Below are 15,692 nucleotides of genomic sequence, written 5' to 3'. Positions count from 1 at the left end.
CTTATCTGTGAAGAGTCTGTGAAGAATTGCATTTGGAAAATAACATATATAACAACGCTAACTTCCATATTAACAAAACCTTAACTCTGATTAACATTGAAATGCAATTTCAGCCAACTCGCATGGAGATTTTGCCTTGGTATTTCTTCATGGAAGTGAAATGTAAAAACACATTAGCTGTTTTATTGTGCAGTCTGAAAACTCCTTTTGTTCTCGAAGGAAGTAAAAAGTTACATGAAGGCCCTTGTAATGTGATTGGTACAAGCTTGGGAGGTGGCAGGCATGTCAAAAGTAAGCCAGAGCTAACTTTGATGGACAGAGAGAGAAAATATAGGAAGCTGAGGGGTGGAGGTTCATTCTGGGATCCTGCTTCCTGCTGGCGCCTCGATCAGGCACTGGGTGCCGCGTTACTGGGCTGCCATCTGAAGATAGTGCTCGAGAGGTGACGCCTGGCTTTGAAATATTCCCAGAGCAGTGCGAAGGCTGTTGTACTCCCACGCAGATAGACACGACCGAACCAGGCGAAGCGCAGGAATTCTGCACATCATTGTAAGTTAGGTCCTAATTGAGGGAAATGTGGAATGTGTGACATTTATTATCAGGCAACATAGTGATCTATTTTTAAAACAAAAGTTGGTGTTTTCATTTTGCATGTTCTAAATAATGATAGTGTAAGGTGACATTTTAACAAATGGTATCAGTTCTATGCAAATGCCTGTTTTGTCTTTTCTCTTAGGAGCTTCAGCAGAACTAACATGGGTAAGATTGTTGGGAATGCACTAGTTTGTTTGGGTTATGTTTTTTTTATTGCAAATCACATGATGTTTAACAGAATCATAAAAACTTTGATTAATCTGATGGAAGGAGTTTTTTTTATGTCTCCAAAGTTTCATGTTTCAGTGGGGAAAAAGCTAGCCTGGGAGTCAAGGGGGCTCTGGTGTTCATACCACAGTGGTAAAAATGCAGCTGGAGGTAAAATCAAAGAAAAAGTGGATATCTGTCTAGGCAGGATAGAAGAGTTGTGTGTGTCTGAATGCGCTTCACTCTGCATGCTGAAAAGGAAGTGGTGCTCTTTAAGAGCGTAGGTCTTTGGTGAATATAAACCACTGACACAATTCTTTGGGAAGAACTTGACCTGGATGTCCTCGGTCTCACCGAGACATGGTTCACGGCCAGCTCTGTCACAAGCTTTGACATGCTCCTCTCTGAGGGTTACAAGATCCTCTCCGTGCCCAGGTCCAACCGCTCCAGAGGGGGTGTAACCCTGATCTTCCCTGAGTGGATTCCTGGCTCTGTCACTCCTACGCAGGCCTACTCCTCTTTTGAATGCCTCGTCTGCAGGCTTTCTCTCTCCCCTAGCCATTCCCTTACTGTGGCTACTATCTATCGGCCACCTGGTCAGATCTCCTCCTTCCTCTCTGAGTGGGTGGACCTCTCCTCCTCACTCCTGGCCTCGACCACTCAACTCCTCCTTCTTGGAGACTTCAACATCCACCTGGATGCCTCCTGTCCTCCCTCTGGACTCTTTTGTGACCTCTGTGACTCTCTCTCACTCACAATTCTCCCCTCTGGCCCAACTCACTCTGCAGGGCACACTCTGGATGTTCTGATCTCCTCAGGCCTTCCCCCTTCTTTCCCGCTCTCCATTCCTCTCTCCTGGAGTGATCACTTTCTCCTTTCCTCCCATCTCACCCTCCCTACCCCTCAAGCCAAGCCACTTACATCTCTGCCACCCACCTTCTCGGTCATCTGACCCATGAAGCGTGTATCAGTTGAGGTTTTCACCAACACCTTCTCACCCCCCTCCTTCGGCTGACTCTCACCCGGACACAGCCCTCTCCACGCTCCACTCTGCGATAGTTGATACTCTTGATATCCTCGTCCCTGTCATGAGAATCCGCCTGAAGCCCAAAGCCAAGTGCAACTCCTGGTATGACTCTGAACTCGTCACCCTAAAACGCATGTGTAGGGTGGCTGGGAGAAAATGGCATGCTTCATATGCATCCTCTGACAAACTGGCCTGCCGCCTGCTCCAAAGGCAATATCGGCATTCTGTCCTCATCAAGAAGAGAGCCCATATCCAAGCCCGCGTCTCTGCAGCATCTAACAACTCAGCTGAACTCTTTAAAACCTGCAAGGAACTGGCCAATCCTACTGCAGGCTCTACCTCGCATGTCCCTTCCCAAGCCCTCTGCACAGCACTGGCCTCTCATTTCATCTCTAAAACTCAGGACATCCTGTCCTCACTCTCCTCCTCTCCGTCCCCCTATTCCCTGCTCTTCATCTGGCCCTTCTGCAGCCACCTCTCCTCCCTCCTTCTCTGCCTTTCCCCTGTTCTCTGCTGGTTTCTAGACAAGTCTGATCTATGAAAGTCTCATCAAAACAGGTTCTCCCCTGTTCCTCCAAAACCCATCAGGACCACATTGACACCCCTGGCTCCTGCCCTGGCTGACTTCTGCAATCACTCCTTTTCCACTGGAGTCTTCCCATCTCCCCTGATGCACTCCCTTGTGCACCCTCTTCTTAAGAAACCCTCTGCCGACCCCTCCTGCCTGGCTAACTATCGCCCAATCACAATCACTCCCTTCATGGGCAAGCTCCTGGAGAACCTGGCCATCTCCCAACTTAATCTTCACACTGAATGTGTTGGTTGTCTTCATGACCATCAGTTTGGATTCAGAGCTGCCAGAAGAACGGAAACTGCTCTCCTGAAAATCCGTGAAGACCTGCTCTCCAATCTTGACTCTAACACCCCCTGTGTCCTCATCTTACTTGATCTCTCCTCTGCCTTTGATACGGTCAATCATGCCATCCTGCTCAACCATATTGTGATAACCTGTGTATTACAGGTGAGGCCCTGGCATGGCTGACTTCTTTCCTCTCTGACCGACCCTCCCAGGTCCAGCTTGGGCCCTTCCTCTCTGCTATCTTTTTCTCTACCTGTGGTGTCCCCCAGGGGTCTAATCTCTCTCCCTGGCTGTTCAACAAACACATGGCACTCCTTGCCCACCACATTGCCGCTCTCTGCCCCAACTTTCAGTGCTATGCGAATGACACTCAGCTCATTTTCAGGCTACCCTCGGCCACCTCTTCTCCTTCTCTCATCACTGACTGTCTATCTGCCATCCAGGAGTGGTGTGCCGCCAACAACCTCTGCCTTAATGTCAGTAAGACTGAGATTCTCCTCGTCTGCACACCCACTCCCACCTTTCCTGTCACTCTCTGGCTGGCCTCCCTTGGCCCTCTCCCTGCCCCCACCTGTGAGGCAAAAAACCTCAGGGTCATCTTCAACTCCACACTCTCCTTCGCTTCACACATCTTTGACATCTCTAAGAAGTCACACTACCAGCTACTCCTCCTCACAGGTATTCTTCCTTTCCTCTCTTTCCCCCAGAAGCTCACTGTCTCCAGAGCTCTGGTTCTCTCTGCAACAGCCTCTTTCTAAATCTGCCTGCCTCTACTCTACGCCCTCTGCAACTCATCCAGAATAGGACTGTGAGACTTGTCCTTGGCCTCAAGCCCTGGGGTCCTATCTCTCCAGGACTGAAATCTCTGCACTGGCTCCCAATGGCTGCGAGGATTAAGTTAAAAACCCTCTGCATTGTCCACAAGGCCTTCTGGGACCGGGGACCCCAATACCTTCAACTCTCTCTTCCCAAATATCTTCCTTCTGGAACTCTTCACTCATCCGCCTCCAACTCCCTCAGGGTCAGTCGCTTCTCCAAGTAACGAGTTGGCAGTAGATCATTTTCTTTGGCAGGGGGCCTCACTCTGGAGCAGCCTCCCTGCCTCCCTTAAACTTGAGGAGAACCATCTCCGGTTCTGAAAGCACCACAAAACCTTTCTCTTTGCTTCTGCTTTCTCTCCTCCTCTCCCCTGCTGACCTCCTGGCTGAATCTTGAACTGCACTGACTACCTGGCCACCCATTGATCTCGGGCCCAGGTCCCTCCCCCACCAGTCACAATCACCTGCACTGCCTGCCTGGCAACCCCCGCACTTGGAGACTGTTTCTGTATCCTTACAGTCCCACTACCATCACTTGACACCTGATGTCGCACTTACCTTTGCACTTGCCATTTGCTGGCTGATACCTTTACTTATTGTATTTCTTTTCTTTTCCATGTAATGCACTGTCCCCCTTCCCTGCACTTTCCACCTTCCCATGCACTTGCATGATCTGAATGATACCTGGCCTAGTAGGATCGTTGTCTGTCCTCCCTGTGTCCCCCCTCCCTTGACGCGTCGTGCCTTGAAACACCTGTGTATAGGTGCGTTATAAATGCCATATCATATCATATCATATCATACATGTGACAAGTGATATTATTCATGATTTTACTGGGTTCTCTAAATATGCGCTAGGTCCGGGAGATGGGTCACAGTCAACCCGAAGTGTATCATAGTTATAAAGAGGGATGGTTTGTCTTATCATAGGGCTGTATTATAGAAGGTATGCTCACCACTAAAATTACCACTATACAGCAAAAATAAGATGCCACTAAAAACTACCACCAAAGTAAACTAACACTAAATTACCACCAAAATAAGATAATACTGAACTATTACCAAAATAGGATAATACTGAGTTACCACCAACGTTAATGCCAATTTACTGCCAAAATACCACCAAAAAAACATGATACTAAAAAACAGCCAAATCAGGAATGAACCCCAAAAACAAAATCTCATTCAAGCCCCTCCTAGAAAAAAAGAGGTGTAGGACAAAGTCTGGTGGAGGGTCCCCTTCTCTTCTAGGGGTGACCCAGCCTATAGTAGTTGCCGAGCCTCCCATACACAAATTGATGAACCCTCAGGTGGCCTTAATCAGCACTGGCAAATATGTGGCAGTAAACACTCTCTCGGATGGAGCCACTCATCAAGTGACACTGCATAGTCCTTTGAACAAAAGGCTCCCCATTACTGCCCCTATGGGCGCCCGGAATCATCCTTCAGATAACATCAGCCCCCCAAAAGTCCCTGTGTCTGTGGATCCCCACAACTATCGCGCCTAATCTGGAACCCCCCTCATGCAATCACCATCTGGAGAGGTTGGCTTTGGGCAGAGCTAACCCTCTCTGGACTGTCTGACAATCCTTTGTGGAGTATGGTATACACAACCCCATGGAAAGGGGGAACTTCTTTGGAATCTGTTAGGAAACAGGCTCACTCCAAATTTATCAAGATTGTAGAAATTGAACCATCTACAATTAGTCAATTTTTTAATCGATCTCGCTTACTCCAGTTGTTCCACGTCATCCCAGATCTCTACGAACTCACCTAGGAGGACATGGTGAGCATTGAACTATTGCTCTATCACAGTGCTACTATTTGGGTACTTTTGAAATTTGCTTCCACCTTGATCGCTGACTGTGTGTGTAAAAATGCAAATTTGTTTTATGATGCAGGTTTTGGCATCTTCTCCTTTTTCCCAAAAGTATTGCAGGCCTCTACAGATAGTGGTTCATATAGTGGCCCCAATGGCTCAGGCCCTGTCGTATCATTGGCTAAGGTCCCTGCTATGGGGTTCTTGCACCATAAGGGTAGATTAAGCAGTGAGTGGGCGTGGGTGTTCACTACGGCCTGATTACCAGTGAGTGATCCGGTACCATTTACTTAACTTTTTTTTAAATTCACTCAGCCAGCCCTCTTTTCCAGCTAATACCCTGGGTGCAAAAAAGAATGATTGTCTGCCCACATTTTCTGTCTTCAGGAAACATTGTGCATCTCTCCCTTTTCCTTAGATGGCTATTCTTGGTTCTTTCGCCTCTCACATCCCACATTATTGGGCCGCCCCAAAGGGGGACTATGCATTGGTGTTAGATCTACATACTCCCCGATTCCCTTACTGGCTACTGGGGAGGTGGAGAACTGTCTGGCCATTTCATTTCCTGACCTACTTGCCAGTATGGGGGGCAACCTGGTGGTTATGTTATATGACCCGCCCTGGGAGGTCAATTCCGACTAACGTCATGGATAATGTATATGACCTCTTGTACGCCTGGTTGGGACAAGTGAAGGGGGGGCATTATCATTACTGGAGACTTTAATCTTGATTGTTTAGCTGCGCCCAAATCCCCAGCCAGGGCCCAAGGGCGTCCAGGTACAAAGAAAGGCATGGCATGAACTCATGTCAGTCTTTGAGCTAAACCCCCCCAAAGTAAACTTTACTTTTTTACTTGACTTTAATTAAATTATAAAGTGCAACCAATAACCCCACAGGTGTGAGGGCGCGGACAAGACAATACTCATGGCACAAAAAACAGAAAAGTCCAGACGGGATGGAAAGTCAAGAAATTGTCCAATCAGAGGACCGGTCAGGCAGGCACCAGGGTCTGATTATTTAGCGAAACAACCATGTTTTTACCTCCTTTTTTAACACACCCACGGATTGATGGGTTCTCAGAGTGATAGGTAATCCGTTCCATAAGCAGGGAGCTATACCGAAAAATGCTCCTCCCTGGACCTTCTTAGTCGCACAGCTAGGCAGAAATAATAGCTTTTGATTGCTAGATCTCATGTTTCTATGGTTAGGTTTTTCCTTAACATGGTCTTGTAAATAGGTCGGCATCGTGCCCATTCTGCACTTAAACGTAATTACTAGTATCCTAAATGTTATACAAGCTTCCACAGGCAACCAATGCAATGCACGGCTGGACTCCATTACGTGGGCCCATGCTGAGAGGCCCGACACCACTCTCACAGCCCCATTTGGAACAACTAAAAGCCGGTTGATGGAGGCTTTTATAGCTCCTGCCACAAGACTGCAACAATAATCAATCTTTGCGCCGATTATGGCTCACGCGATTGCTTCTGCATTGTCCTGAGAGATGTAAGGTCTCAGGTGGGCTAGCAGTTTAATATAATAAGTTGCTGATGCAACAGTGCAACCTGCATAAAGTTTCATATCTAAGATCTGATCTAGAACAACTCGCAGGATTTTAACCTTGGGGAGAGTAATGATTTTTACATCCCGAGCAAAAAATATTTATACTCATGGTCCAATTTAGACAGGGTGCTTACTGAACCAACAACCATGAGTTCCGTCTTGCCACTGTTGAGAGCCAGATTGTTCTGCATCATCCAGCCCTCAATGATGGAAAATATTCTATTAAGTTCTATTTCGTCCTGGCAGTGAGATCCTGAAAGTGTGATGACACATTGTGTGTCATCCACATAGTTGGAAAAAAGGATCCCTTCCCGCTCTAGGTTAGCAAAGAAGGGGACCATGAAAATATGATTTATGCATGGCGAGGTGAAGGCACCCTGAGGTACTCCAAACAACAAAGGGATGGCCGGCGCCATACCATCCTCTGCACTCACTCTGCTAGTTCTATTTGATAGAAAAGATATTATCCATAGAGTGGCTTCTGCAGAGACATTAGCTAATTCCTTAAGCCGCTCAGCTAAAATGGTAGGATCAACAAGATCAAAAGCCACGGATTGATCTAATGAGATGAGCAAAGATGCCAGGCCTTTGTCCATTCTACTAAGTAGTTTGGATTTGAAGTCCAATAAAGATGTTTTAGTCCCGAAACCTTGTCTAAATCCTGATTGTAAAGGATTTAGGATGGAATATAGGTTAAGATGTTGGGCAATCTGCAAGCAGGCCACTTGGTCCAAGATCTTAAGAAGAAAGGGGGTGTTGGTTATTGGCCTGTAGTTAGTCGGGATACCTTTGTCCAATCCCGTTTTGTTTAGTAATGGTGTAACTCTTGTTTTTTTTTAGTCATTTGGGACCACCCCAGATGTCAATGAGGAGTTAACAAACTTACAGATGGATTGTACAAACAATGGTGGGCACGTCTTAATGATAATGGAAGAGCATGGGTCACCTGTACATTTTGTGGCCTTAAGTTTAGATATTACCAAAGCTAGGTCCTCAGTAGTGATGGGGCTAAAATTAAATATGGCAATGTGTTTATCCCTCTCAAGAAATGTGTGGGCCCTACTTACCCCAATATCAGAGATCTGAGCTTTTTTTACTAGCAATGCCTTCTCGGATCACCTCCAGTTTCCATGACATGGCATTCTGGATCTCAAGGCACCATTTGTCATCTCTAATAATGGTAGAAGCCTTGGGTTGTTGTATCGTCTCCTGTTCTTTGAGTATTTTAAATAATTCTCTTGAATCATAAGTGGCCTGAGAGATTCTTAGATTATGAAAGCATTTGTTGGCTGCTATTATTGCCACCTTATAATTCTTGGATGTAGTTTTAAAATTAGCTAAGGATACTGATTAGCCTTCCAAATATAGAAAAATTTAAGTGACGCAGCTTTGTAAATCAGAGGAAAACCAAAGTTTACTTTTTCACTCTCAGTAAATTTCTTTTTACGTTTCAGTGGAGCAAGAGTATTGGCCACCATGTCCAGTGTTGTCTTGAGTTTACGAGCCATGGACTCTGTAGTCTCTGTATCTAAAATGTTAGATGGGAGCCTAAACATGGGTTCAATTCACTTGGTCCAATAGAATTAGCTGCGCAGAAGTGATTTCATCTTTCTAAATGAGACAATTCGAACCTTTGCACCCCAGCTGTACACACAGGTGGTCAATGTAAGTGACCATGTCGTGTTGAAGATGCAGTGCAATACGATTTACATCAAACCTATTGACCATCTCAAAGCCAATCTGCAGGTAAACTTGGCAGGCAGCAGACTACTCTGGTCCACTTATGATATTGCAAGTTTGTAGCGAGGGTTCGTAGCGCTATATAAATGCTAAATTATTATTATTATTATTATTATTATTATTATTATTATTATTATTATTATTATTATTATTATTACTTCTTGTTTTAACCTGGCACTAACCAGGGGTGATCCGCCTATAGATCTTATCCTGGAGAGTTCTCAATGGGATTTGAGACATCTAATGCAACTTGCCAAGCGCATTGTCATGGCCAAACCTGGTGACCCATATGATGTGATTATTGCGGCCAAGAAAAGACTAATGCGAGCCACACTAAGACATATTAAGTATAAAATGGCGAACCAACCTTCAGCCTACCTTGAGCAAGTTAATAGCATAAAAAAGCAATCTCAGGCTTGGTTGAAGGGGCATAAAGCAAGTTACACCTCTGCCAGATGGCAGTTAATTCACTCCTGGGTAACAACTCATGATTCGAAAAGGTTTTGACATGTGCTAAGAATTTTTCAAGTTAATGGTGCATGCCACGAAGTTTGTTGTGTCACTGAGGCCACCTAGGGTAGTTATCTCATGAACATTATTACTTTCCCAGTGAACATAGTTATACAGATATCAGAACCTCAATGGCCAACACCTTTGTCTGGTCTCATATCATGACAGCTGATATAGAGGGTATGATTAAAAAATCTAAATCCTCACGGGCCATCGGCCCGGGCGCTCTTTGTAATGCTTTTCTTAAAATGAACACCCCCATTTTGGCTACTTTATTAAAAATACTCTTTTTAAGCATATGCAAGGATGGTGATATTCCACAATCTTGGCGGGATTCGATCTTGGTTCCGGTGCTTAAACGTGGACCCCGGGAGGATCCTACCTGCTACCGCCTTCTAGCTATGCTGGATTGTAGCTCTAAATATTTTGTTGGATTACTTCTTAATCTGCTGACGGAGTGTGAGGCGAGAGAGACCTTACTTGGCCCACATCAGTCTGTTTTTTAGAATGGGTTTCAACAACTCCCATTCTATTTGGATTCTCAAGACATTTATATCGGATGCATATATTTACCCGGGTATGCCACTGTATCTATGTTTCGTGGATTACAGTGGTGCCTTCGACTGTGTGATCCGTTCTCGACTGTGGGAGAAATTGGCAGCAAGGGGTAATAGACCCCTCTTTACTGTACTTTAAAAAGCTCTTGTACTCTGACACTAGTGTGAGGGTCAGAATGTCACAGGAGGTGGCATTGGCAAGGTCCTTTATCACAAATAGGGGTCACAAACAGGGGTGTGCATTGGCACCACTCCTATATAATCTATACGTTGCAGACCTGCACCAGTCCTTAAAATTGGCCCACAATTTTACCCCTAGGTATGGCACGATGGAGATAACTTGCCTCATGTACGCAAATGACATGGTGGTGATGGACAGGACCGCGTTTGGATTACGTTTGTTTAATGCACTCCAGGCCTATTCATATCTAAATGGCCTGCAAATAAATATCACCAAGACCAAGGTTATGATCTGTGCCAGCAGGATTAAGCACCGATTGTCGCCAAAAAAGATAATGGTTTAGGGAATTGGAGGCCACAGTGGGCTTGCACTGTTAAGATATTAATTTTATTGCCACAATAAGAGTGATATTCCCTTATGTTTTAGCAAATTTAGCGCCAAATATCGCATAGCTGACCGGATTTCATCCCTTAGCAGATTGGCAGAGACACGCAAGTATGCTATTTATACGCAACAGGGTTTATTTGGGATACTCCTCACAAATATCTGATGTCACTCCAATTCTCGGCACTCACCAGATTTATACTCTATCTATGCCTTAATCTATTGCTGGTATTAGCTTATACAGGGACTTGGAGGGGTATTGCTAGAGACGCCTGCCTCTGTCGACTCTGCCATGCACATGTGGAAATGGCCGCCACCTGTTGACCAATTGCAGGGCCTTGTATGCCTTATATTTAAGGGGTTATGCCAAATTTGCTAAGTTTGAATCCAATCAATTTTGCAGCATGCTATACTCCGCTGAATCCTATGTCATTTCTGCCTCGACATTCTATGTGTGGCTTAAAGTTAACAAAGAACACAATGGTTCTGGACCGGCAAACTACCAGTTTGCTGGCGAGTGCCGTTTCACCCTCCATGTCTGACCCTGGCGGGCTGAACGGCACCCGCTAGCAGATTTTGTCGGAAGCACTGGCACAGTGCCGGTGCTTCCGTCCTCTCCCTTCCCATTGAGTCCTATAGGACTCAATGGGAATGGGGAGTAACAATTGATGCCGCCTGACTTACAGGACCGCCAAGGCTGTAATGCCCCAGTTATTCCGGCAAGTCAGGAACAGTAATTCATCACGAGTCCTGCGGCAGCCTGCCAGTTTTACTGGCACGGCTACCGCCGGCCTCGTGATGAGGCCCAATATTTTAAAGACATCTTTTTAGACAACCTTCTGTGAATGATCTACCAATCTACAGGGTAATTCATAGAATTTCGCACGAAAGTGGCGCACGCGGCTGGTTCACAGTGTCCCTGTGCGATACACTGCGCCAGCCACGTGCGATAAAATCCATTTCATCGCACAGCGTATTCATGAATTTTAGCCTCCAAAACCAGCCGTGGCGCAGAGTGGCGCAGCGACCCTGCACCAGTGCCAGTTACGCCCCCAAGAACACCCTCGCGCAAGGAAAATCCATCAAAATCCCCAATTCATCGCAAATGTCTGTGCTAACCCTGGACCAGTTTACAGGGCTGCCAAACAGCAAACGCCAAGCGGGGAACGTGTATTTCAGGGGTTCGCGGGAAGTTTCACATGTGATCCCAACAGGGTCCGTGTATTTCAGGGGTGCGCGTGAAGTTTCACACGCGATTCCATCAGGGCACGTGTATTTCGGGGTGCGCGGGAAGATCCACACGCGATAGGCCTGGGTGCGTGTATTTCGGGGTGCGCATGAAGTTTCACACGCAAATCCTGCAGGGTATGTGTATTTCGGGGTGCGCGGGAAGTTTCACTCGCAAATTCAGCAGGGTACGTGTATTTCAGGGGTGTGCGGGAAGTTCCACACGCGATTGTCCTGGGTACGTGTATTTCGGGGTGCACGTGAAGTTTCACACGCGAATCCTGCCGGGTACGTGTATTTCGGGGTGCACGGGAAGTTTCACATGCAAATTCAGCAGGGTACGTGTATTTCAGGGGTGCGCGGGAAGTTCCACATGCGATTGTCCTGGGTACGTGTATTTCGGGGTGCGCGTGAAGTTTCACACGCAAATCCTGCCGGGTACGTGTATTTCGGGGTGTGCGGGAAGTTTCACACGCAAATTCAGCATGGTACGTGTATTTCAGGGGTGCGCGGGAAGTTCCACACGCGATTGTCCTGGATACATGTATTTCGGGGTGCGTGTGAAGTTTCACACGCAAATCCTGCAGGGTACGTGTATTTCGGGGTGCGCGGGAAGTTTCACACGCGAATTCAGCAGGGTACGTGTATTTCAGGGGTGCGCGGGAAGTTCCACACGCGATTGCCCTGGGCACGTGTGTTTCAGGGTGCGCGGGAAGTCTCACACGCAATTTCAGCAGGGTACGTGTATTTCAGGGGTTCCGGGGAGTACTACACGTGAATTGGCTGTGTGGGTCCTCCCAGGTGTTCCCTCTACACCCTCCATGGCCCCTGCAGGCAGCCCACTCCACAGGGGACTACCCTGCACCCCTGCTCATGTCCCGCAGGCAGCCCATCCACCATGGGCATGCCCCCCAGCCAAGCCACATGTCACCTTGCACTACTGATCAACAACGCATGTCTCCCAGCACCCCTACCCCCCAGCAGTCAGGGGCACCCTCCACCAGGCCCCCACACATGTCCAACTCATGTCCCCCTGCACCCCCACCCCCCAGCACTGTGGGGCACCTGCCAGCAGGCCCCCACTCATGTCCAACTCATGTCCCCCTGCATCCCCACCCCGCAGCAGTCAGGGGCACCCTCCACCAGGCCCCCACACATGTCTCCCAGCTCCCCACCCCCCAGCAGTCAGGGGCACCCTCCACCAGGCCCCCACACATGTCCAACTCATGTCCCCCTGCATCCCCACCCCCCAGCAGTCAGGGGCACCCTCCACCAGGCCCGCACACATGTCTCCCAGCACCCCCACCCCCCAGCAGTCAGGGGCACCCTCCACCAGGCCCCCACTCATGTTTCCCAGCACCCCCACCCCCAGCAGTCAGGGGCACCCTCCACCAGGCCCCCACACATGTCCAACTCATGTCCCTCTGCACCCCCACCCCCCAGCACTGTGGGGCACCTGCCAGCAGGCCCCCACTCATGTCTAACTCATGTCCCCCTGCATCCCCACCCCCCCAGCAGTCAGGGGCACCCTCCACCAGGCCCCTACACATGTCTCCCAGCACCCCCACCCCCCAGCATCCAGGGGCACCCTCCACCAGGCCCCCACTCATGTCCAACTCATGTACCCCTGCATCCCCACCCCCCAGCAGTGCAGGGCACCTTCCAGCAGGCCCCCATACATGCCCCCCCAACACCTCATGATGATCCATAATCATGGCCCCCATGCCCCCTCAATACACTGCCTACACCACCCCAGTCCGAACACACCACCAGGTATGACATCCACCCCACAAAGAAATCACCAGCACATGATGCATCCCAAATGGCTAGTCTGCACATCAACATATATCCGTCAAACCCACACAATGACAGCATGTGAATGATAAAACACACATTGTGACATGCATGAAACCAAAGAGAGAATACCACACATTGAAGTAACAAATGATAATGTATTAAACAGAAAAGCAAACCAATGAAATGGAACAGAAGAAAATGGAAATAAAAAATGAAATCCAGCATGTCCAATAAATGAAAAAGATGCATGAAATCCAAATGAAAAGCAATCCAAAAGCAAGTCTCTGAAGTGTCAGTCTGAGAAAATAAATCCAAGGTGCAAAAATGATAAAAAAACCATTGATCCATGGTAAAGAAAAATCAACAATCCAAATCCATTGTCAAACTATGTACAAAGTGAACATCCAGGGTCCATGTGCCCAATCCTTTAAATGAAACCTATAAAATAAAATCCTACCTAATGAAGAACTATATACAAGAAGTTGGGGCATTGTCCAAGCACCCCAAAACAAAACAAAACCGAAAGGAAACTTAACACTAAAGAACTATTTACAAGGGCAGCGGGCTAGTCCGACGGCTCACTTCTGGATGTTCCGGGAAAGGGCATCATCGAACTCCTGCTCAATGTCCCGAAGGCGGTCCTCTTCCATGGCCCCGAGGGTCCGCAGGGATGATGTCATGTTCTCCTCCAACTCCCTGCGGATTGCCTTGAGGCACTCGGCCCGCCTCAGGGCCCTCCGCATGGAGTTCTCCGCCCTGACCATCGTGAGCCGTGCCTCTTCCGCCCGCTGCCGCTCCGCATCCATGGCGTGGCCCAACCGCTGCCACACGGAAGACACTTCCCATCCTGGGTCCTCCTGCCCTCCGGCCGATGCCTGCCCCTCCGATGTCGAAGGCCCCGAGCCATCATGGATCCCACCTCGTTGCTGCTGCTGCTGTACCTGTGCCCATGCCCTGGCTCCTGCTGCCTGCACATCCTCCACCGGCCGGGGTGCAGTCGTTGATGTGGCCACCCCTGCTGGATGTCCGACTCCCGACTGTGGCAGGGATGTGTCCTCCACCAGCCTGGCCGCACCGTCAGAGGCAGCTCCAGAGGGCACCCAGGTAACAAATGGGTGGAAAGAACGCACGGAGGACGACTGGCGCATAGGGTGTTCAGTTGAGGAGGGGGTCGGAACAAGCTCCAGCAAACTGACGAATCTGGCCTGGGTGACCTGTCCCAGTAGGCCGACGCGGTCAACGAGCCATTCGAGATGACGTGCAGTCTCCTCATGAAAAGACTGCAGGTCACCTCACAAGGCCCGTTGACGCAACGCCACACCAGTCAGGACAGGCTCAACCCGTACCTGAATAGCCACGTCTGCAGGCAAAGGAAGCCCAGTTGTTGTAAACTCATCCCCTGCCTGAAAACGGGTCTGGACGTAGGCATCCCTGCTGGTGCAAGATGATGAAGTGACAGGATCAGGGACAGGATTGCACACAGGCACCTCTGCGGCGGCCTGTGCTGCCTCCTGTCCCTGGTCCTGCACTGCACCACTAGCACCAGTGGAATCCCCACCTCCAGACCCCGTCTCTGTCGCTTGCACGGCCTCCTCCTCCACCAAATCCCCCACCTACCTGGATGACTCCATGCCATCTTCCCCCGTTGGGCCCTGTGGGGTCCCAGCTGCCCCTTCTGCTGCCGAGGAGTCCAACTCCGACCTCCGCCTCTTGGACCTCCCCCCGGCAGCTGCGGCCTGGGACACGGCACCGGACTCCTCACTCCCCGACGAGATGACAACCTGGGAGGGGAGCCGGGCCTTGCGTCTCCGGCTGGCGGTGCGATCCCTGCCGCTGTGCTCCACAGTACCTTCTCCGCCCTCTTCATCAGTTGACGCTGCAGACAGGGAGAAATAAAACACAGGCATCAGGGCACTGTACAATGGACACATACACAAATGACAGTTGTACATGAGTGGCATTGGCAAACCTCAGACATGGCATCACAATCGCCAACACACATGTCTTTCAACTCGCACACATGAGCCATACCACAGCCATATCGCAACAGCCAGCACCATCCATACACATACAACAGCATGAGCAGGCAAAGGTGAGCCAGACATCACATGCAACACAGGGAGTGCACTACACATGCACACACACCACCACACTTGCATGCATGTGTACACCTCTGCCAACTGTCGCAGTGTTGAGAGCGGCATCCATGTCACATCTGCCAATCAGGCTTCCACATCCCGGTGTCCCATGCATCCATGTTGCATCACTGTTGCACCCTTGTCAAATACACACACATGCACATGTACACAGTGCAGATACATGCAGCTGAAACCAACATCCATGTGTGACATCACGAACATGCCTACTTACATATACATTCATTCAAACATGTGTGCCCACACATCTGCA

The sequence above is a fragment of the Ambystoma mexicanum genome, chromosome 5p (genome assembly GCF_040938575.1).
Source record: "Ambystoma mexicanum isolate Mex_15411 chromosome 5p, UKY_AmexF1_1, whole genome shotgun sequence".
NCBI classification, from domain to species: domain Eukaryota; kingdom Metazoa; phylum Chordata; class Amphibia; order Caudata; family Ambystomatidae; genus Ambystoma; species Ambystoma mexicanum.
Note: the sequence above shows the minus strand (reverse complement) of the source record.